The sequence below is a fragment of the Lactuca serriola genome, chromosome 5 (assembly GCF_051521515.1).
Source record: "Lactuca serriola cultivar US96UC23 chromosome 5, Lser_US96UC23_V15, whole genome shotgun sequence".
In the NCBI taxonomy this organism is placed as follows: Eukaryota; Viridiplantae; Streptophyta; class Magnoliopsida; order Asterales; family Asteraceae; genus Lactuca; species Lactuca serriola.
Genome location: NC_136412.1, coordinates 233,572,673 through 233,597,327, shown reverse-complemented (window position 1 = coordinate 233,597,327; position 24,655 = coordinate 233,572,673). Strand labels below are relative to the sequence as shown.

At 38.9% G+C, this 24,655-nt stretch overlaps 1 pseudogene; it reads right to left on the bottom strand.

Moving 5' to 3' along the window:
* Positions 1-18,699: 18,699 nt before the first annotated feature.
* Positions 18,700-24,655, bottom strand: part of LOC145050270 (glucan endo-1,3-beta-glucosidase 14-like) — an 84,084-nt pseudogene continuing 78,128 nt past the window's right edge.

The following is a 24,655-nucleotide window of genomic DNA, read 5'->3' as shown; positions in this document are numbered from 1 at the left end:
CACACACACAAATGAATGAGGGTTTTGGGGACCAAGGCCTGAGATCGGAGAAGGGCGAAGAAAACAAAAACGGAAGGTTCTATCATCTGTAACCCGACGAACCCCAACATTACCTAATCGAAACGTTAGGGTTAGGGCTTTCAACGGAAATATGTTAGTGGCGACGTCATCTTTGTCTTTATTAGTTGGATTTAGACTCTGGTGGTGACGTCATCTTTGTCTTTATTAGTTGGATTTAGACTCTGGTGGTGGTTGAATGACGAAGTAAGGTGTGAACATACAACAACCATGATATTAGCTTCATTGAAGGTGGTGAACTGATCCGGTGAAGGCGGCAAATCAATCCAACAAATCCAACAAAGAAGACGAAGAACTAAAATCAAATCGTTTTTCCACCCAAAAAAATGAAAATAAATAGAAAAATAAAATAATAAGGAAAATCCGTCATTTTAGATATTTTTAAAATATTTTGGTCCAAATTTACAACAAAATAAATGTTTTGGACCAATGATTCACCTCCAAAACAATTTGGACCAATGTCCAATTTTGACAAACCATATGGACAAAATCTGCATTTCTGTCTCATGAGAATGATAAAAATGATGCAGTACATAAAATATGAATAATTAAAAGCGTAATAAAATCTTATAATAACAAAAGGAAGTAAAAATATGCCTTTAAATAAGGCAATTTCCATATGTACCCCTATTGTGTATTTACAATAATTAAATGGCTGCAGGATTGATCGATCCACATCATAGAGTATAGCCCGACGTGATGTTTATGTGGAGTGTGGCATAATTGTGATTTTCGTAACTTTATCAAATGTAGGTCTTTTCAAAATCAGAATTGTCCTTTCTTGTGTTTGTCATATCCATTTAGTCAACATGCTCACACCAATTTTGTAATTTATTGTAATTTATGTGTCAATCCAAATGTATTTACAATATCCCCAAATCCTACCCATCTTTTTTTTTTTCTAAATACCATATAAACACTCTTGTGATGAAAATTTGACATTAATGATAAATCTCCCTAGTAGAAATAGTCAAAGCCGTAAAGCATACACTTCAAATATAATAATTTTATGAAGAACCCTAGTGCACCCAAAGGAAATAATCATATCTACCAATCTACCATCATCAACATTGTAAAATCATTGCCGGTGGTCCTTTACTTATAAGAACAACAAGCTTCTCAATCTTGTAGATGATGTTTGCTATCATGTGGGTAGAGGTCAAAATAGTCATCTCCATGTTAAGATAATTTATAAGGTTGGTTTGGAGAATAGTAGATGGTCATAAATATCTTAAAAAATTAAGTAACGTTTATCTAAATTCTAGTAAAATAATTTGGAATGTGAAAATATAATGTTTGTTGTTAAAAAAGATTTAGATGCTATAACTTCAAACTACAGTATTTCGTTAGAATTTTTGTTGCCTCTTATTATTTTTTTTACCGGCCACATGGATAAAACAAAAAAACCAAGCTAGAATGAAACAGGGATTTAAAGTGGCCTAAAATGATTTAGTTGTTTTCAATTTTCTAAACAATGTTATTTTGAAAAAAAAATAGATTATTCTTGTAACAGAATTATTTGTATATCAGTTGTTTTCAATTTTCTAAATAATGTTATTTTGAAAAAAAAATAGATTATTCTTGTAAAACCATCGTTATACTCATCATTAACTAGTATAATGGTGGACGCCACATGATTACTACTAACTACTACTAAACCTATGGGATACATACCATTACCACACAATATCACCTTATTTTTTTTAAATTAAATTTAATTCATAAATACATAGAAAATTCAAATACAATATAAACATATTTTTTTAAACTAGTTTTTATTCAATTAAAAAACCTTACAAAATTTTAAAAGAAATTACATAATTTAAAAAAAAAAACAACTAAAATAAAATAGAATAAACATTAAAATGCAAGCACAAAAACAACTTAAACTAGTTTCGAAACCCTATTTTTTTTTAATTATTCCACCACGGGGTCTCTTCAAATTTTTGTCAAACTTTGAGGTGTTTAAATAGTCCGTGGTTTATTTCTTTATACTGATGCATGGTCACAGCAACCAGATTGTCTTTGTGTGTGTTGCTTATAACATGGTTATAAAATCCGTTGAACTCGCGAAACTTACAACATATTGCATCTAGATTACGATTGCGACAGCCCATTAAAGTTCAACTATATGGCTCTTCCGTAACCGTCACTCATGTCAGTACTAACTTCTTTTCTTCCTTTTCCAACAAACTCTGCATTTTGGGAGACATGGTTTTTGAAGGTAAATAAAGGTAGAAAGAAAATGTGTGAAAGAGAATGGTTTGAGTGTATAAGTTTTTTAATTGATGTGTTTATATATAAGTAGTGTTTTTAGATTTTTTTTTTTAAAAAAGTTAAAAAAAATTTACCGTTGAACGGTCAAGAAATAAATTGGATACATCATTAGTCGTTTGGCTTCGTCGTTGGCAACACGAATCAGCACGACCATACCCGACCATGAATTACCGGAATGAAGTGCACAATTTTTTTTCGTGGCTACGTAGACCACAAACGGCTTCGTGATCGCTATACGCGATGGCCTAATAAGTCTATAGTACAGGTGACCAACTGACCATATATAAACTCCAAAAAAATAATATAGATAATCTTTTCTTACGAGAGAAAATTGTGGTTATTGAAAATTCTTTATAATCATTGCTAAGACATTCTGCAAATTATAAATGTTATATCATGTTTTAGCTATATAGAAATTAATCATCATAAATTGAACGTTCTAACTTCTCATACAACAATAAGGATTAATTAAAACTTCCGATTCATCCACATGGTTTGTTGCCCATTTTAGGTTCTTTTTAAATTTTAAGTTGTTGTCTTCTTAAAACTTGATGAAATATTACATATTTCTATGAAACGTAAACATTAATTTAATTTTTTGGTTGTTATTGCTATTTGTTGTTCTTGTGGGCGTGTTGTGTAGATTCTGGCATTCTACAAGTTTCGGGTTTATGTACGGGTCTCGGGTCGCTCCATGGAGCTTCGTGGGTCTTGCTTAGACCCGGGTATTTATTGTGTTTCTGAGCTCCATCAGGTTTCATTCTCTTATTTAGGGATGAACATAGGCGGATACCCACCTCATTTAACGAGAACCGGGACCGGCGGTTCCTAAAAAGTCAGAACCAGAAACCGATCTAGACAGTTCTTAAATTTTTGGAACTAGTGCGGGGACCGGCAGAACTGGTTAGAGCGGGTAACCCAGTTACATCAATTTTATTAAATTTTGTCAATAAAACCGCAATTTAGTTCAGTCTAAATCGAATCAATTTGGACCAAATTCAAACAAAATCGAACCAATATATTCTAAACCAGTCTAAATAACACACACATATTCATAATAAATACAAATGGTCCTAAAGTGAGTTTTTCGATGAGTTGGCTCAGAAAAAAAATTGAATAAAAAAAACTCAACAGAGGATAGGTATTAACAGATGGTGCAAATGGATTCCGAAAAAGCATAACATATTTATTGGAGACTTTCTGTAAGGAGGATAGTTGTGAAGGAGAGGTTGGAGAAGATGGGTAGGAATCAGAATCCTATTGTGACATCCCCATTTTCACGGCCAGAAAAGACCGATTTTGTTTATACTTTATAAAAATCAGAGTACCTCTTTTAATAAAAATGTTGCGGAATTTGTTCCCAGTAAAACATGATAAATATGTTATCAAAGCGTTTCCGAAGAAAAGTATTTTTATTCATTTTAAAACATTTGGGAAGTCATTGTCAATACAGAAACATAAGCATAAACAAAACTTACATTCATTATCACTAGTGATTTATATCTCCTTAACCTCTCAGTGTAATGTGACTTCATATCAACACTTGTGATATAAATAAACTGAGTGGGTTAGGTTGGGAAACTTGGTGAGTACATAGGGGTTTCAACCCACAATAATAATTATTATGTTTAAACATCAAACAATCAACCTAATTACCCATCCCAATTATCTTCTTTACTCTTAAGGATCTACCCTAAGAATCAACTATTCCTCGTTCAGTTATTCCTAAGGATCATCCTAAGGAATTGGCACGAAGTCCATCGTTGCCACGGTTTACACAACAAGCACTAAGTCTACATAGCTGCCAAGGTTTAGGCACCAAGTCTGCATGGTCACTAGGGTTTAGGCATCAAGTCTGCATGATCGCAAAGGTTTAGGCACTAAGTCTGCATAGTTACCAGGGTTTACGCATCAAGTCTGCATGATCGCCAAGGTTTAGAGTACACCAGGTGAACACATCGTTCACAACACCAGGTGCGTATAGTAGAGGGTCCCGGGAAGAGACCCATGACTTCTGATCATCGGGTGAAAGGCCAGCAGGGCCTGAGTCGGTGCAGCGCGTACGAGAAAGTACACGAGGGAGTTTGTCACTCCAAGGGTTCAGGCTGCTACAGGGTAGCAGGATTGGTCATGTTAGCAGAAGGGGATCAGTAATCCTCCATATGTTGCGGGTATGTCATCTTATTAGATGGATATTGGGAATACGTATCGCTTTGGGATTGCGAGTGAGTTTGGATAAGTCGGATCTCGAGTCGGTTTCTGGTAGTGTTTGGGTTATCAAGGATCATATATGCCATCCTGCATGCCGAAAGGTCCTTGATGAACCCACAGAGGGACGCATCTTGCGGAATGCATTTCGCGTGTACCGTTATTATTCCGGATCTTTGTCGGGATCTGTGAAGAAGAATTAGTTAGAGGATACTCGGTCAGGAGTAGAGTTATAGCTCTCCAGTGAAGTCGGCGTTCAGGGGCTCTATCATTGTTCAGGCATGGTCGGTAATTTGGTTATGGATGAAATTTGGAGTTCAAGGCACTACCGTTGCTAGGACAAAATTGGTGACAGGAAGAGGGTAGTGTCAGTCGCGAGTGTTAGATGCATAAGTGGTTGGTCATTGGATGTTCAATAGAATTGTGTTTTTGCATGGGCTGTGTTCGGTTGGAGTTCAGTGGTACTGCAAAATTGAGAGTGGGGACGAGGATTCGTCAGCTAGAGTGAAGATTAAGGTCTTAAATTGACAGCATGTTAGATGGACGGAGGTGTCAGACTGGATCAGATTCCAAGAGTACTCATCGAGATTTCCGAGGATGGGAGATCTCAAGGTTTAATCGGCGATTAACAGCTAGCATTGGCAGGCACAGGTTGTCATCAGTGGGATATTAGAAAGTGAGAAGGATTGGAAATTCTTCAATTCTCATGTAATGTGAAGTCGAGTCTAAGTGGGGGAGAGACATTTTATAAAGTTCTCTAACTGTGAGTTCTGGTTGCGCAAGGTGCAATCTCTTGGCCAACTTGTCAACCATAAGGGTATTCTAGTTGATTCGGCCAAGATAGAGGTCGTGATGCAGTGGGAGATTCCGAGGTCTCCATCTTGGATTTGGAATTCCCTGGGTTTAGCGGGTTATTACCGAAGATTTATACGGGACTTCTCCGAGATTGAGGTTCCTTTAACCAGACTGACCAAGAAGTCGGTGACCTTTTGTTGGGGGCCTGAGCAGCAGGCAGCCTTCGAGACTCTCATGCGAGGCACCGATTCTCACCCTGCCAGAGGATGTAGACGATTTCGTGGTTTACCGTGACGCTTTGATCACGGCATGGGTACGATATTGATACAATGGGGTCACGTGATTGTAGGTTTCGGGAACCAGGTTAGAGTTCCGGTTAGGACTCAAGTTCAGTTGAGGGTTAGGTCGAGTGCGTGTTCGACCCGGTTTGGAAAGTGTTGTAAGACTACGGGAGTAGCCGTAGCATTCACTAGCAGCAGATAGTGTGAGGGGTGTTGTAAGTCTGCGGGTGTAGCCGTAGCATTCACCAGGTTGGAAGATAGTGTTAGGGTGTTGTAAGTCTGCGGGTCTAGCCGTAGCATTCACCAGGTTGGCAGTTAGTGTTAGAGTGTTGTAAGTCTGCGGGTGTAGCCGTAGCATTCACTAGCAACTAGATAGTGATAGAGTGTTGTAAGTCTGCGGGTGTAGCCGTAGCATTCACTAGGTTGGTAGATGGCATGAGCATGTTGTTGGAACGCGGAAGGAACAGAAGTACCCACCAGTTCAGGTGCAGCAGTGAGGATATGGAAATCCACGGATTGGATTTCGGATTTACCCAAATAGATTAGATCTGGTTGAGCCAGTAATGAGACTGTAGGGACGTCACTACAGTTATGAGATCAGAGAAGCAATGGACTGCTTCAGGACGTGTGAGATAAGGCTACCATTGGTCAGGTAGCAATCACTTTTAGTCTTGGATTTGATGATGACAAGATTCGACGCATGGACCCGATCGGTTAGATCAGAAAGTAGTAGAGTCACACTAGCATGATAACTAGTGGCAACTAGTTCCAGAGAAGGATCGTTCAGAAGTCGTGTGAGGCGACTAAGTAGGGAGTCCTTTGGCTCCGCAACCGGGTGGAAACCCAGTATTTCAGAGGATTGGCAAGCGAATTGAGACCCAGGAGGTCTCGGTAGCTTTTGGTAAGCAGCTATGTAGCTGTGTATACTGCCTCAGGCAGTTCAGTGCTTGGGCAATGACAGTGTTTGGGCAGTATTAGTATTTGTGTTTTGGGTTGCAAATACGGACGAAATATTAGATTGCTTCGGTTATACTGAGTGATCTGCGGGGATAATAAGGTCTGTGAACCTGTTTTATAATGGGAACCTTGAACTATCAGAAGTTGAGTAGACAGTTGAGGGATAAACAGACTGGACTCATCGATAATGATTCAGTATGAGTGGTCTGCCAGGGAATCAGACCACCTCGAGATAGTAGATTCGAACGAAATAGATGTGATCCTGTTACGAGGAATTCATTCATATGAGGATATTAGGGCTTTGCGAAGATATGGTCACAGCTACCCCTGTAGGACTAGGGTGTGCCCAGAATGGTGACCATGATACTAGAGGGGTTGAGCGAGTAAGGAATGGTAAGAATTGATTTCGAGGACGAAATCTAATTTAAGTGGGGGAGAGTTGTAACACCCGTTTATTTATTAAGATAAATAAATAAATTAATGAACAAATGGTGGCCTAAAATAAATAATTATATATGCAGGGTGTTAGGTTCGAGGAGTTAATTGCCATATTTTTGGAAGTCGGGGTTAAAAGTGTGAGTTAGGGACTCATTTTATAAATATTTATGAAGGCAGTGGCTCCGTGGTAATTATTTGGATTTAATTTAAAGGAAATGAGGTGAAAGGAGCTGAATATGTCATAATTAAGGTTTTGGGGGCTGTTTGGTAAATCTTGTACCTAAGTTGTAAAGAATTTTAATGCTAAGGGTTTAAATGGTAATTATTGGATTCATTTTGAAAGGAAATGTTATGGAGAGGGGCCATTCCTGCCATTATGAAGGGAAGTTTGATGAGACACGGTATTTAACTGTTGCATTACCCTCACTAAACCCTAACCCTAAACACTCTTACAACCTCCACCCTTATGCCTCCCTCTTCCAGTCGTCGAACCACCCATTTCTTCATCTCCGATGCCGCTGCTCGTTGTCGTCGAAGTCGCAACACCTTACTGAGGCTCTTGCTGCCGACGACCATGAGGGCTACCAGGAAACGAAGATAGGTGGGTTGCTGCCACCGTGTGCTTGCTAGATCGCTCCACAATCGTAGCCACCACCTCCTTTCCGCCATCTCAATGTCGTTTCCCTAGTACTGCGCCCAAGCCGCCGGTCGTCGTTGCTTCGCCGACCTCATGCCTTCTCTAGTCACCATTGTTGCATCTCCTCCGCTGCCCTCTCGCTTCCGTTCGAGATACCATCGCCATTTGTGTACTCAAGCGATCGTTCCACTCGCTTCAATCGCCGCCATGTGGCTGTGTCGCCAACGATGTTGCTGGACGCTGCTGCCTCCGACGAGGACAAGGGTGCCGCCGGAATAGCATTGACTACCGTTCTTGTTTCATTCCGCCACCACCAGCCACCGTGGGAGGTGGCTGTGGACGTATTCATGGGTGTGTGTCGTGTTGCTGCGTGTTGGAAGCCATAGGAACCGCTGCCACCACCGTGAGGTGGTGGCTGCCGCCTCATGCCGCCGTGTACCACCGCAGGTGGGTGTACTTTTATGTGTATCTGTTTTTTAATTAGACTAGGGTGTGTGTGTGTTAATCGGTTGGGTATTTTAATTGTAACAAATCTGAGTAGTGAAGAAAATCCATCACCACCACCGTTAGGTGGTGGCTGCCGCCTCCTGCCGCCACCGGCCACCGTGTCGGGTGGCGGTGTGCTTAATTGTGTTGGGATTGCTAGTTTGGGGATGTTTGGACAAGAGGCTAAAACCCTAATGGGATTAAGGAAACCCTAATAGGTCTAATGGACCCTAATTGACCCAATAAACCCTAATTAACCCAAAAGCCCAACAGATTGATAAATGGGCTAATATTTGGATTGGAAAACCCTAATGCCAGTAAAACCTTAATTTGGGAAATTAATCGGGAATTATTTAATAACTTGAGAAATTAAATAATAATCATTGGCAAGGATTAATCTAAGCATTTTTGGACTTAATGGATTAAGTCCTTATAGGATTAAGTCATTAATGGGTTAAGTAGGAAACTTAACCCTAATCATCATTTTATGGGAAACCCTAATTTCACCTGAGTTTATTATTGGGCCTCTTTATTGGGCCTTGATGGTTGGATTATTAATGGGCCATCCAAGGATAATTATATGGACTAAAATAATTTAATGGGCCTAGGGTAAGTCTCATGTAAGGGGTTGGGCCCAATTTGGAAAATTAGGCCATAGATGGGCCATAGTTGGGCCTTAATGATTGTATAATGTTGGGCCTTAGAATAAGACCACATATAGGCCTGGGCCCAATTTGGAAAATTGGGCCATATGCTGGGCTTTGATTTCTAGTTGGCTTTGGGCCTTGGGCTTATATAAGCCAAGCCTGGGGTGATGAAGTAATTATCCAAGTATGTATTATGGTTATTTGTTGGGACCCAATTATTAATTGGGTGTTGTTTTGGTGTTGGCAGTTCGGGAATCTGTCATCCAACAGCTGGGGTTGAGTCTGCGGGACTTCAACAAGTGTGGGATTGTGTCTACGGGACTTCAGCAGTGTGAGGTAAGTTACCTTCCAGTAGCGGTGGGTCTACGGCCACAATGCCGTCCCACCAGTAGGAGTTGTTGTTAGATGATTGTCTTTGTGATAATTGTCTATGTTTGCTACTATCTGTTATGTTTATGTGCTAGCATGATATGATGTTATGTGGTAGTGGTAGCAGGGGTGAAATAGTCCCCGGTTACCGGTCGATAGGGCTGAAGGGGTAGATTAGTACCCAACTATGCTAGACAGATTATGATATATGTGATATGATATTATGTGGTAGTTGTTGGATTAATGTGTAAGTCCATAACTATATTTGGTAAGACTTGACCCGACCCGGCATGGTCCATTTGGGTTGCATACCATCATGCACTTGGATGAGAGAAATAAGACACTTATGGTTATTAATATATTATAAGTTCTAGTATATTAGTAATAAGAATAATAAGATTATTTAATTAGTATTGATCAAGAATTAATCTAGGATTAATTAAGTGATCAAAAGAAGACTAATTAAATATATGGGTTGATTGTGTAAATCATCCATACTTGTATAGTGGGCTAATGCTCCATGGATAATCAAGTTGGGCTAAAACCCATAGGATGGTCCATGGATGCTCCATGGTGTATTTGAACCCATGGATCCAAGGAAATGGAAAGTCATGACAATTAGGGTTTGCCCTAATTGTAACACTATATAAAGATATTATTCTTGGCAAAATGGGTGACTAGAATCACACTAGTGTGTGTGAAGAAAGGGCTAGCCGATTTTGATGAGTGTAGAATTCTCTCAAGTCATTCCAAGTGTTTTGATGATTGTGATTCCATTTGAGGTGTCACACTTGGGGCACTAGACACTCAAGCTTCATGAAGACTTTCTTCTCCAAAGAGGTATGTATTCTATCTTGCTATAGTCATTGTGTTTGTATGCTAGATTAGGATAATACCTTGGATATTCTTATTTGCATGTATAATAGAGAAAACATAGATCCAAGGTATTTAGGGTTGCATGTACACTTAGGAGTGTTAGAATGCTCAAAACCCAACAGTAGTAGTAGGGGTGAAATAGTCCCCATTTACCGGTCGACAGACCGAAGGGGTAGGCCAGCACCCATATATGCTAGGTCGTATCCGGTCGAGAGGACCGAAGGGGAGCCCAGCACCCAGGCATGCTAGGCAGTATCCGGTTGAGAGGACCGAAAGGGAGGCTAGCACCCAGATATGTTAGGCAATATCCGGTCGAGAGGACCGAAGGGGTAGGTCGGGCACCCAGATATGCCTGACAGTATATGTATGTTATATGATCGTATGGTATGTGGTATGATAGGGGAACTCACTAAGCTTTGTGCTTACGGTTTACAGTTTTGGTTTCAGGTACTCGTTTTCAAAGGAAAGGAGCCGGCTTGATCGCAACGCATCACACTATGTTTTCCGCACATGAGATCTTTGGGATTACACTCTGATATGGTTTTATGATAATATGTTTTGATATTGACACTTTGGTTTTCACATGAGATATTAATATGAATGTTTTTATACTGATGGTTTTATATAATAACTTATTTAAAAATGAAATTTTTGGCCTTGACTTTTGGGATGTTACAGAATCAGATAAGAACCGAAGTACGTCGGGCGTACTTGGCCTCGGACGCGGGGTGTAGCGAAGACGACGTGTCTTTATCCGAAGGCTATCTACGATTAGCAATCGACTGCTGGAAATGCGCCACGTCAACACTTCTATCACCAGCTTCGCAAATTCAAGTGCAATCTTTAAAAATTCGTAACTCTTGCGTACGAGCGCCGTTTTTGACGTTTTTTATATCCACATGTAGGCGGGAACGCACTCTACAACTTTCGTTTAGATTTCGTCTGCTAATTTTGACTTTATTTTAAAAGTAATATTATTAACAGGTCGTGATAGGATTGGTCCGTTAAAATCTCATAACTTCTTCATCCGACGTCCGTTTTCGTCTATCTTTTTTATCGTTACGCTACTTTTAACGAGATATTTGATTCTCGTTTAGGTTGTGTCGGCTAAAAACTACTCAATCTAATATTCGAACTTCGGGTTGTATACCGCTAAACCGAAACTTCGAAAAATCATAACTTCCTCATACGAAGTCAGATTTGGGCGTTCTTTTTATGGACGCTCTCGGTTTAACGTATTCTACGACTTTCATTTAGCTCGATAAGGCTAAAAGTCGCTCTATCGTAAATTTACTATTTACTCTTCCCAGTATTGTGCCGGTTCCGTCGCGAAACTTCGACGGGTCGTAACCTCTTCGTTATAACTCGGATTTCGGCGTTCTTTATATCCCCGAAATCCTTGTTCCGACCACTAAAACTTTATGTAAAGATATAGGGCTTATCTCAAAATTTAATTTTGACGCTCATTGTCTCTAAATTGACTAGCCCGGATCTGCGGGCGTTACAATTATCTCCCCCTTAGGATGATTACGTCTCGGAATCATCAACGAAACAGGGCTTGCATAATGATTCCATACGTTATCTCTTCATCCTAAGTAATAATCGTAACTTTGATGTTTCTTCGAGCGAGTATCTAACTCTAAGACTTCCTGACTGCAGGCGGTGCTCGATCTTGCACTTGCTCCCTATCTCACGTTAGACTCCAAATTATGACCTTCAAGTCAAAATCTTGATCCTTACTGGAGACTGCTTCTTATTCTTAACAAACTTAAGATAAGTTACTTTATTACTACAATGGGCCGATGTGTCATATTCTAATGACCCATCATCGTATGTTCCCACGCTTAGACTCATGTCTCTTAGAGTCTTCCAGAACAGACTATAAATTTCTTCATGTTCTAATCACATCTTAAAAGGTAGCATTCCTAGCTACAAGCAACTATCGCAATACCTCTACTGATTGCTTTGATTGTCTTTCACTTCAATCCTATGGCTTAAGTCAGATGTTACATCGAACTTGGTTCTCTGAACCACGTAACATACTCATCGTAGTCGGACTCAATTTGATATGACCACTAGGGTTGGAATAACAATCATCTTCTTAGTCATTACCGAAACGATGGTAACGACATACTCGAATAAAACGAAATCAATTACTAGCTTCTTGGTAACTTTGTGACTTTCCCTGATCCAAGTGTGAGTCCTGTGCTTCCGGTAGTATAGGCCTCTACTACCATTCACACCTACTCATACTCGTCCCAAGTATTGTCTCGCAGTTTTCCAAGTCACCATGCACGTATTTCACATAATCATTTAACACAACGGATAAAATAACTAAGCTTGATATTATTTCTTGAAACGATTACATAGGTGTTCAAGTTCACCCTAAACTATGCCTCTAATAGGCTACGTCATATGAACTATTCTCTTGGCTACTTCGTAACTCGATGTTCGGGTATGAATTCCTCATCCTCGATTCCTCGTGTTGTTTTTTGCTTCATCGAGGATCATGTGGAATGCCCTTGGCCTTGGTGGTGTATCTGGCATCGCTACCTCGTTTTTCTTCTGGCAGTCTTTGGAAACATGCCCTTCTTTGTTATCTGTAACACACCCTCTTTTTGGATGCACACTTGCTGTCGTAATGCCTAGTTTTTCCATATTTGTAGCAAGTCACTTCTTTGCTACATTTCTCGAAGTGTTTCTTTTTACACTTCTCGCATCACTTAGCTTCACCCCCTCCTCCTCCTTCAGACTTTGAGAATTTTCTTTCTTTATTGGACTTTGCAGATCCCTCATGCTTCCTTTTCTCGCCAACTTCAGCTTTCTCCAGACTCTTTTCTCTTATTTGGGTCTCCATATACTTAGCAGCCCAGATGGCGGCTTTCAGAGTGGTTGCTTGTTTGAAACCTAGTGTGTCGAATCTAGGGTTTCATTGTGTGATCGTCAGATCATTCATTTTTAGATCTGATTTGTTTGAAAATTCTCCGTTACCGTGAAGTTTTTTTGGTTTCCCTTGTAGATTTGCTGGTGAATCTTGTTGATCATGAAGGATCTGTGTCTGGTTGGTGTCTTCCACGTGAAGTTGTTTCAACCTCTGTGTTCCTCTTCTCCTTGCTCAATCTCGATCTAGGGTTTAAGTAACTTTGTTAGGGAACGCATTTCGAATATGAAATAACTCCTTGTGAGAATGGTTTCGAATCTGAAACAACTCTACAGGGAACGAACCCTAGGATAGGCAAGTGTTCGATTCTGCACTTCAAAAGTGTCTATTGGACTGTTGTGATGATTTCTTGTTGCTTTTTCTCTCTTTTTAGCTGTAGTTGTGGGAGATCCTGGTTTCTTGCATACACCAGTTATTACTTGCATTTTCTTGCTTATTTCTTGTGGTTTTCTCGACTTTGTATTGGTTGTCTTGGGCCCCAACATAACGTGGTGACCATTTGGACACTAAATCAATACAATTGTTTGTTTTCTTTATTGATTTCTTTATTTGTGTTGTGAATCTTGCTTGTTAATTGTGTATCTTAATCTGTGTCTATGGCTGGTCCTACTGATCCTCCTGGAGGAAGTGGAAATGATTATCAAACTAACTTTGACGATCCTCTCTACATTCACTACTAGAAAAACATCCTTTTACGACGCTCATTTGCGCGTCGTAAAAGGCTCAGACGACGCGCAAATGCGCGTCAAGGAAGGCCCTGTCATAAAGAGAGACGACGCGCTTTTGCGCGTCGTATATAGACGACACGCATTTACGACGCTCATTTACGACACGCAATTACTACGCGCCTTTACGACACGCAATGCGTATCAAGGAAGGCACTGTCATAAAGGAAGATGACACGCTTTCGCGTGTCGTAACCTTACGACGCACGTGTTAATGACACGCAATGCGCATCAAGAAAGCCCCTGTCAAGAAAGGCCATGTCATAAATGAAGATGACACACATTTTTGCGTATCATAATTTTATATGTTTTAAAAAGATATTATTTATAGATTTACTAATTTTCAAATTAAATAATACATTAAAAATCTCATAATACAAAATAAAATACCATAAATAACAAAGATAATTCATTTCACTAATATGTCAAATACAAATAATTATTCTAAAAGTGAGTAAATGTTATAAAAAAATGAACTCATTTATATACAATTGCATCATCTAGCTTACTATGTGCCAACAACTCTCTGTGTGTTTACTTTTGCTTGAGTCTTGTTTCCTCCAAAGCTTCTAGCCATACCAAAATATGATATCTTGAGTCTCGTTTCAAGAACCAAAATCACCTTCAATCACCCAATTAAACTCTAATGTTGGTAGACTGAGAGTTCCAGAATCAAGTTTACATCCATCACCTTCAATCACCCAATTAAACTCTAGATCTTCTGTTGTTTGAAAGAAATTGGTGTTTGTGATCTATGAACAAAAAATGCGAAGGCCAAGGTTAACATTTTCTATATAGAAAGCACAACTGGACATATGAATATATAATACGCAACATAAACATTTTCATGAAATGATATAGACAAATAAGTAAGAGTGATGATATTGATACCTTAATTACGCCATTGGTGAACGAAATTTTAATTGGTTGATAGCAATACTTGACCTCTGAAAACAAATAAACAAAGGATCGCATCATAATTAGCTCAATGGAGTAATTCTTATACATTGTCTATACCAAAAGATTCATCATGGAAACATTTTTGTAGGAAATAACTAAACAAAAACCTAAATACTAAGCAAAAAAATTATAGTAATCACCATTTAGAGCAGGATGAGGAGTCCGATCAGGCCATATGAAACCATTTAAGTAGAAATTTAATTCATTTGGTGTATCTCCAAAGTCACCTCCATATGCCCAGTATTTGCTACCATTTTCATTTTCCTTGAGTAACCGCTGAAACCAGATGCAAATATTTAGAACTACCCTTGCACCACATTTAAAATTTTATAAAATTCAAGAAATGAGTTTCAAACCTTGTCTTACTGTAATCAGTTATGGTCCCGTTGCAAGTCCAATCGCTTAATTTTTTTTTATCTTAATAATTTATTAGAAAAAAATGTATGCCAACTGTTTTCATGCATTAATATTTAATAGCCACGACTTTGCAAGTTTGACCAAAGAACTTTGTATGCCAACTGTTTTCATGCATTAATATTTAATAGCTAATACCATGCATATAAACATTAAAAAATTAATTAGTTAAAACTCTCTATTTATTCACAGCTATGAATTACATTACAAGATGATTACATTTGGAAAGGGCATTTATGTCTTTTCCTCCACAGTCAAAGTTTTAATTATAATTTATAACTACATTACTAGCAAACAGGGAAAGTTGGAGCAGGTGTATGAAAAGGATTGTGAGATATGCATACCATGAACAGGCTTCTCTACAAAAGGCTTCCAAAATCGCTGCCCATGAACCTCAACAAAATCTTCTTCCTCAACAAAATACTCCAAATCTTGATATGGTTTGTCCCTATTTACTAATGCATATCTTGGAACTGGAATTCCATACATTTCTAGGCACTTGATGATGTTTAAAATGAAAACAGAAAAAAGAGAGAGAGAGAGAGAGAGAGAGAGAGAGAGAGAATCACCATTAGTAACTGGGGAAGACTAGAACTAACGATATAGATATTAGCAAAACATGTATTTATTAAAAAAATTTAAACGCTATACCTCATATACTTTCCTCCGGTCATGAAGAAGGTGTTGTGGTCCCAATTCATTTACAAGGAAAGGTCTGAAACAAAGAATATTTAAAAGGTAACATGAGTAACCATCTTTTTTTGTTGGATTGTTGGTAGCTATAAAAAATGTATGTTAATGAAAAACTAGTATAAGAAAACAAATGTCACCTTCAAACTGAGAATACTAATCTTAGTATGAAGGTAAGAGAAACACATACTTCCTTAGTGCAACATAAGCTTCAACTTTTTTAAGAGGATATCCGGAGGAATGGAAAGCAATCAAACAATCACATATTGGCCACCTGAAATAGCAAACCATATAATCAAAGACTAGAAAACAGTAACTGAAGTCCAAATTTGTAACCCTGTTGTTGAAGAATCATCAACACCAGGGACAATAATTGAAGCTCCATCAACATCAAGGCCTATAGTGGAGGTGCCTTTGTCACCAGAGCCTATAATTGAGGTTCCCACAACACCAGAGCCATAACAGATGCAACAAGAACTTGATATGGAGGATTTTTGTGAAGAAGATGGTGAAGAAATTCCTATGATTAAACTAAAAATGGAAGAGTTTACTCAGAATTTGAAGACTTACATGGAAAGACACGTGGAACTTGGAGAAAGTGACCTGTCAAAAGCACTAATTTCCTTAACTTCAGAAGCTGCAGCAATCCCTGTACCTAAACTTAAAAATGTCAGCCAACTAAGAACAAAACACCAAGTGTAAGTAATTGTGAAAAGATGATGTTATTTTTTTATCAGTATTGTGGTTTGTGAATTCTAATTGGCGTTTTTTATATCAATTTTGCAGATATGAGCTTCCAGATTCACATCCTCTTTTGGAAGGGGTAAGTGTAGTAATGTAGTAGCATACTATACCTTATGAAGAATATGAAATGCTCTTGATTTGATTTCTGTTTCTTAACAAATGTGTCATAAACTACAGATGGACACGCGAGAGCCTGATGATCCTTGCTCGTACCTTCTTGCAATTTGGACACCTAGTGAGTGGATGAAATGAAAATGAGAGAATTAAATAAATGGTTTTGTGAAAGTAAAATGATGATGAAAAGAAGATGGATTGTATATCTGCAGGAGCTTTATCAATGTCCTAAAAAACAACCCTAAGTCCATTAATGATAGCCTATAAGTAGCCAAAAAAACATCCATATTAGAATTACACTACAAATAACTAATTAAGTATAAAAAAATGAAGTAACTAACCTGAGTAAGGGAACCAAGCTGCCACCTAAACTCACCAGGTTGCTCAGCATATACATAACTCCCAATTAGTGTTTTTCTATCAATTTGTTCATCCATATGAATAGAAAGAACTAAAAGAAGAAAAACATCAGATATATTCATATAAAAGGAAATATTTAAAGTTGTGAAAGAATTAAGAAATTCAAATAGTATAGACAAAAATAACATACCTTGACTCCCATGCCCCTGGGCTAACCTGCTAATGAGAGCAGTTTTGCCTGTGCCAGCTGAACCATAAACAATCACCATTTTCAATATTTTCAATACCACAAAAACAATCACTATTAAGGAGGTTAATGGGTATCAACACAAGCATTTTCTAACATACAAAAATGTGTATCCAATAGAGTTCAAAAATAAGAATATTTATGTAGAAAACTAAGCTAACCAACATTGCTTAGTGCTTACACAAACAAGTTTATAACCTAAATCTAAAAAGAAAGTTAATAATATAAAAATTAATAAATAAGTAAGTTCATACTTTATAATACAACACTATGTAAAGAAGAAGAATAATACATATCAAAGTAATCATTAATCATTAAACACAAAACTATCAATTTGTCGACATCATTTGGGAACTTGACTTGAGTAATCGATTAGGAATTTAGGATTTAGGGACATGGAAAAGCTAAATGTTTTAAATAGGAAAGTAAGGTAATTGACAACAAAACCAAACATGGAGTATGTAGATTCAATTAAAAAGTCACGATCAAATATAAGTTTCCAATCCCCCATCCGGCCTATCATCGCCATTTTGATATGCATGGGCCACAACAATTCTTAAAGATTGATCTACACAACACTTATCACCAACTCCATGATCAGAAAAACATGGTGGATCAGTCAACACTAAAGACACAACATTAACTGTGAATATTATTGACTAGAACAGATATCATTCTCTCAACTGTAAAACTAATGCTTCTTGTTTTCTGACTTGATGTTTGTGGAAATCAGTGAACCACTTTCGTGGAAGGTGAGCAAACTCTGCATATTCTTTTCCTTCTTCAATCTAATGAATTTGTAGAACAAGAGGACGCCGAGTGACAACTCCTGCAAATAGATGTTAATCATATTTTATATCCAACAAATTGAATCAGAAAACTTTGAAGACAACAATTACCAGAACCACGAGGCAAAAAATCATTGCCAACTACACTCTCCAGAACAGATGATTTTCCAGAGCTCTAAAAACAATTTATGGAAAGTGATTAGAGTGAACTGTGAAGTACATGTGCAAGAATAAAAACAGCTTACACAAACAGTTTTACACTTTCATCTAAATCAAGAAGTTAAATGTAGTTATGTTAATAGATATGAACAGCCATTATCAGGGGTTAGAATTACAAATCATCGTGTTGAAATATGAAATAAAGATCAAAGACACACAAACACCATAAATTAAAATTGAGAACCTAAATGCTTGCAAGAAGATTAAGTGAATTAAGTCATTGATCGGATGAAAGAACGCTGAAAAGAAAAGAAATTATGATTGGCGATTAATATCTGCATATTTATACCTGACCACCGATGCCTTCAATTGTAGGCAAGGCGTCCCAGAGAGTAGGAAGAGAGGATTCTTCACTGAAGTCGCCTAGGGTTGTGTATGCTTTATGTAGTTTGTAGACGAGATTAATTAGAGTATCCATTAACAATTACAATCAATAAGATATGACAGATTAATCAAATACGATTAGGTGATTAGGGATTTCATAAATTGCAGATGTAGAGAAAGGCGAGTCTCTTTCTGAATTTGGTATGTAAGGTGTACCTTTCTTCTTCAATAGTCTTTTAGGTAAGTTGAGATTATACGTTCTCGCATTACTCAACATAGCTTCGGCTTCATTCGCATCACCTTTTGAAGCCCAGTCGGTTTCCGATACTATAACCTCCATCTTCTCAAATCCAACTTTTTCCAAAGCAGCGTAAGTGGCATCGATTTGTGCTTCGAACATGTTATCATAATGTAATTTCGTTTTCGCGTCTTCTATTCCTGCGTTATTTTTGAAGATTGCGTAATCGATGTGTTCGGGATCACTGATGTATGTGAGAAATGGATACGTGTTTATGTAGAAATGGCACTTGATTTGGGAAAAAACTTGAGGAGAGGTTTCATGTAGGGAACTGGGGTTTCCTTAAACGCGCCGGCTGACGGAGGGAACGAACTAGTGAACGCACGGGCGAAATGTGGGCTTGAAACCTCAACATCGTCGGCTAGGTGGAGGGGGTTGAGAGCGGTGTGGATGTTTTTCACCGACGGTAGCAGAACCTCCCATATTTCATGATCACCACCGCCTAGAACCTCGTTTCCAACTACAATTCCACGAATACAGGTCCCTATGCTTATATCTCTCAGGAATTTATTTCCTAGCCCGATAATGATCTCGATTCCTAATCCTTTGAACGCTTTGAGAATTTCATGATCAGAGTCGTAGTTTCTTGTTGTGTGAGAAAAGAGGAGTGGTGTTGATATTTGGGTTTTTTTGGGGTATTGATCAGAGAGAAGAAGGATGGAAATAAAATGGCGGCCTTTCAAATTTTGGGATTTTCATTTGCCCCAGGCTAAACGCGCGTTTCATTAAATAAAATATAAAGCGACATCCCTACATGGCGCTCATTTTAACATAGGTGCCCTGCGTGTTTTTAGTTTTTTTATATTAGACACTAATTTTAGGGCACGCAAAAATGCGTATCTTCTATCCTTCATCTTTTTTTAAACGGGCGTTACTTTTAGGACACACGGAAAATGCGTATCGTAAATCGCTGCATGTCATTGTTTGCGTGTCATTAAAGGGGACTTTTCTAGTAGTGATTCATCCTCCAGATAATGCTATCACAACCATTGTAACTATAAAGTTAATTAGAAATGAAAACTTTTGGTTGCTGAGAAGTTCTATGTCTAGAGCTATTAAGGAGAGAAACAAGTTAGGTTATGTTGATGGAACTCTAAAAAAGAATACTTTTGATAAAGTTAAATAACTAAAATGGCACAGGGCTAAAGCCGTTGTCTGTTCTTGGATTCTTTCTTCCATTTTTGATTCCGTTTATGCTAGTCATACCTACTTAGAAGTGTTTGAGGACATTTGGAAAAATATTTTTGAAACTTATAATAAATCTGATAGGTATGTGGTTTTGGGCCATCTAAATGGATTAAGCCCCCACTCTTCAGATCCAAGCTTCATACTTCTCATATACACTGAAAATGTCCTTTTAAGGGTAAAGTTTCCAACTTCACCCATTAATACCTTTACTTAACGGGTTTAGCTCAAGCCCTAACTCTTTAGGACCTAGATCTTGGTCCACAAGCCATCCATACTCCAAACTAAAGCATACAAGCAGAGATCTAGACCCTAAAATCTTCATGAACTCGTAAAGCTTCCACCTTTCACTCCATTCATGGCTTTTTGGAGCTTAAAAGGCCAAAATGACATCCTACGGCTTGCATAGGGATTCAATGGCCATAAAGTTTGCACCTCTATGCCATGAAAGCCCTCCATGGCTCCATATTTGAAGGTATACTCACTCGGGACGTCCATATCCCAAAGATCAAGCTTCTGGGACCAAAATCCAATAAACAATTGATAAATAGATCTAAGAAGCTACTAAGAAAATTTGAGACTTGTTTACCAGAAAATGATGAGGAAGAACCGGAGTCTCTGGATCTACTAGCTTCTTCTTGAATCCTCAAGCTTCTCTTTCCTTCACAAGCTTCAAAACACACAAAGTTTCACTCACAAATGGATCACAAGCTTGGGACTTGGAGGTTGGAAATGAGGCCAGCAAGTGGGGATTAGGATGCTTAAATAGGGTGCAAAACCTCGAAGTTAGGTTTTCATTCTGGCAGCACTACTCGTTGAGTTGAGGGCTCTCAACTCATCGATTAGGTTACTTAAAACCCGTGTCCATTCTGCTTTCTACTCGACGAGTTTGGAGCTCCCAACTCGTCGAGTTGCTCTACAAAAATGAATAAATTATAATTTAAATGCGTACTTGGAACCAGATGTTAAAAAAGGGTATAATCAGAAGGAAGGAATTGACTGTGAGGAGACTTTTTCTCTTGTAGCCAAAATTATTATCAGCCCGAATTGTTATATCTTTTGTTGTTCATAATTCTTGGCCTTTATGTAACGCCTACAAATTTGGGCTAGTTAATTTAGAGACAATGAATGTCAAAATAATAAATAATCTCAACCAAGTTATAGTATATGTCACAAGGGTTCCTTACATATAAAGAACACCAAAATCCGAATTATAACGAAAAAGTTATGACCTGTCGAAGTTTTAAGGCTAAACAACACGACACCGCGTAACATAAAAAGTGAATTTTTGATAAACTACTTTTTAGCCTTAGAGATCTACATGAAAGTTGTATTATACATTAAACAGAGAGCATGCATATAAAGAACGTCCAAATCTGACTTTGTAAAAGGAAGTTATGAATTTTCTAAGATTTGGCATAGCAGTGTGCAGCCCAGAATTTGAATTTTGGATCGGTCGACTTTTATCCAAAATAATCTAAAAGAGAAATGAAGATATCGTTAATAGGAGTTTAGTGATAAAAAGACAGACAAAAACAGAGCTCATATGCGAAAGATATGGACGAAACTTAGTCCTTACTCTTCGAGCGCGATGAATTCGATACAGTTTTGTAAATCTGAGATAGAATGAGAATTAGCCAATGGGGTCTAAATGAAAGTTGTAGTACTCGTAAATACCAACGCGTGGATATAAAGAATGTCGATAATAGAGCTCGTATGTTAAAGATATGGATGAAACTTAGTCCCTACTTTTCGAGCGCGATAAATTCGATATAATTTTGTAAATCGGAGATAGAATGAGAATTAGCCGACAGGGTCTAAATGAAAGTTGTAGTACTCATAAATACCAAAGCATTGATATAAAGAACTTAGAAAACGGATCTCGTACGCAGAAGATACGGATGAAACTTAGGTCCTACTCTGTGATCAAACCCCTATAAATAAAGGATGAATTTTTTATATTTTCTTCACACCATAAGCCTTTCTTACTCTCTATAACTTCTCTATAGACTCCTAAAACCCCTCTAAATCCCTAGTAACCTTAACGTGCTAGAGGAAAGCCTCGGAGCGCCCAAAGGCTCCGAGAAAAAGAGCTTTTCGGCTCAGAAGCTCTACTCCAGCGGAGCCCGGTTTTTTAGCAAAACCCGCTGTAAGAGAGATACGTCTACCCTACTTTAAATCTAGCTTATATTTAAATATAGCATTGTTATTCTGAACTTATAAACAAGATTTATCAGTGATTCCAAGTCTTTATACTGATAGATCTACTTACGGGGATGATATATAGGATGTGATTTAGTGAGGTATTTAAAGTGGGATTTCCAAACAGTATACTTCGTATACCAAACGGACCCTACCTCCGATATGATCATACCTGGTTGTTCCTTACTTGATACATCATGAAAGTAGACTTTGATTTAATGATGAAGCTAAACTAATAATTAGTTGCAAGAAAGATTAGACTAAAACTTAGCGATAATAATGCTAGGTTTCGTAAAGGAAAATAGAATCGTTAGAAGCGAAGCGTTGCCCGAGTTTGGAATCATCACTTTGACAAGTGAGTGTGTAGTCCCTTTCGTGAACATGATTGAAACATCCCAAAAACACAGTCTGAAAATTTCTTTTAAAACATTACTAAAACCATATTTATAAAACTGTATCATAAGTCATAACATAATTTTTCGAGTATAAATTCCAAAATATAATCTCATTATCAAGGTATAAACATCCCAGGATGAACAAATGGTGTGTGCACTGCAATCTTCCCGAGCTCCTCTTTTGAAAACTGAGTACCTGAAACCAAAACTGCAAACCGTAAGCACGAAGCTTAGTGAGCTCCCCCAAACTACCACATACCATACAACATATAACGCACATACTGGGCCTTGCCCACTGCATCGGACTAAAGTCCGGAAACTGCATCGGGCCGAAGCCCGGACTAACTGGGACCATGTCCCCTGCATCGGACCGAAGTCCGGAAACTGCATCGGGCCGAAGCCCGGACTAACTGGGACCATGTCCCCTGCATCGGACCGAAGTCCAGAAACTACAACGGGTCGAAGCCCGGACTAACTGGGACCATGTCCCCTGCATCAGACCAAAGTCCGAAAACTGCATCGAGCCGAAGCCCGGACTAACTGGGACCATGTCCCCTGCATCGGACCGAAGTCTGGAAACTGCATCGGGCCGAAGGCCGGACTAACTGGGGCCTTGCCCCCTGCATCGGACCGAAATCCGGAAACTGACTGGGACCTTGTCCCCTGCATCGGACCAAAGTCCGGACTAACTGCATCGGACCAAAGTCCAGAACTAACTGAACAAAGCATAACACAAACATATCAACTAACATGGACACACATATACTGCATACTGCATCGGGCCGTGACCCGGAACACATAACACATAAATCCTGTCTGAGCCACGAAGGCATCAAACATACTAACTACTGCATCGAACCGAAGTACGGAAACTACTGCTAGCTAAACAGGCCGGCATTGTGGCCTTAGACCCGTTCCTACTGGAAGGAAACTCACCTGAACTGCTGAGCTCTGCCGATAATCCTCTGGCTGCTAATCGACAATCCCCTGATCCGCTGCTTCTCTAGCTCTCCGAGCTATCAATATCAATATGACACTTAGTCTGACAGTCCTCTAAAAGTCAACTAAGTCAACTCTGGTCAAAGTCAAAATCCTGGTCAAAGTCAACCTTCCAGGTCAACCCTACTCGCTGAGTCCACCTACTGACTCGCCGAGTTCATATGCTCAGGGTCCTTCTATTCGCGACTCGACTCGCCGAGTCAGTCCATGACTCGCCGAGTCCAACGATTTCCGAGTCCTGTCCTGTCCAACTCGCTGAGTCTCCACCCGACTCACTGATTCGAGTCTCAACTCGAAGGGTTTGGGGTTTCACGACCTGACTCGCCGAGTCCACGAATAGACTCGCCGAGCCCAAGGCAATCTTCAACCAACTCGTCGAGTTGTTCTTCCAACTCGTAGAGTTCATGCCCAACTTCATCCGACTCGACGAGTTGTTCATCCCACTCGTCGAGTTCCTCCGCATCTTCATGCTACTCGCCAAGTCCACTCGAAGGACTCGCCGAATCCATTCAGATCTACATACATGCAGAGGACTTTTGAGTCATGCATGGACCCCAAACTGTAGATCCACTCTTCTAAATTCTATTCCTTACGTAAAGTGGCAAACTTTACGTGTGGCTAAGGAGATCTAGGCTCAATAAACTAGGGTTTAAGACAAAGGGGCTTAACAATCAACCCAAAGAATGATGCTTTATGATTCTCTAGGCCAAGATACATTTAGATCTGAAGTAGCAACTTCAGATCTGGGCTTCTAACTCGAAATGGTTCTTAAACTTGCCCTAAAAGCCCCAAATCTCGTGATAAAGGTTGATCTATATGCAAAAGAGGGAAGGTAGCGACTCATTACCTTCAAATGTTCTGGAAGACCTCACAAACTTTGGATCTACTGCCAATCCTTGAATCCCCAATGGGTGCCTTCTTCCTTCTTCCTTCAAATCACCCAAAATGGCAAGAAAGCTTGAATGAGCAACAATGGAGGCTTAGGGTTTCTGGTTCTAGAC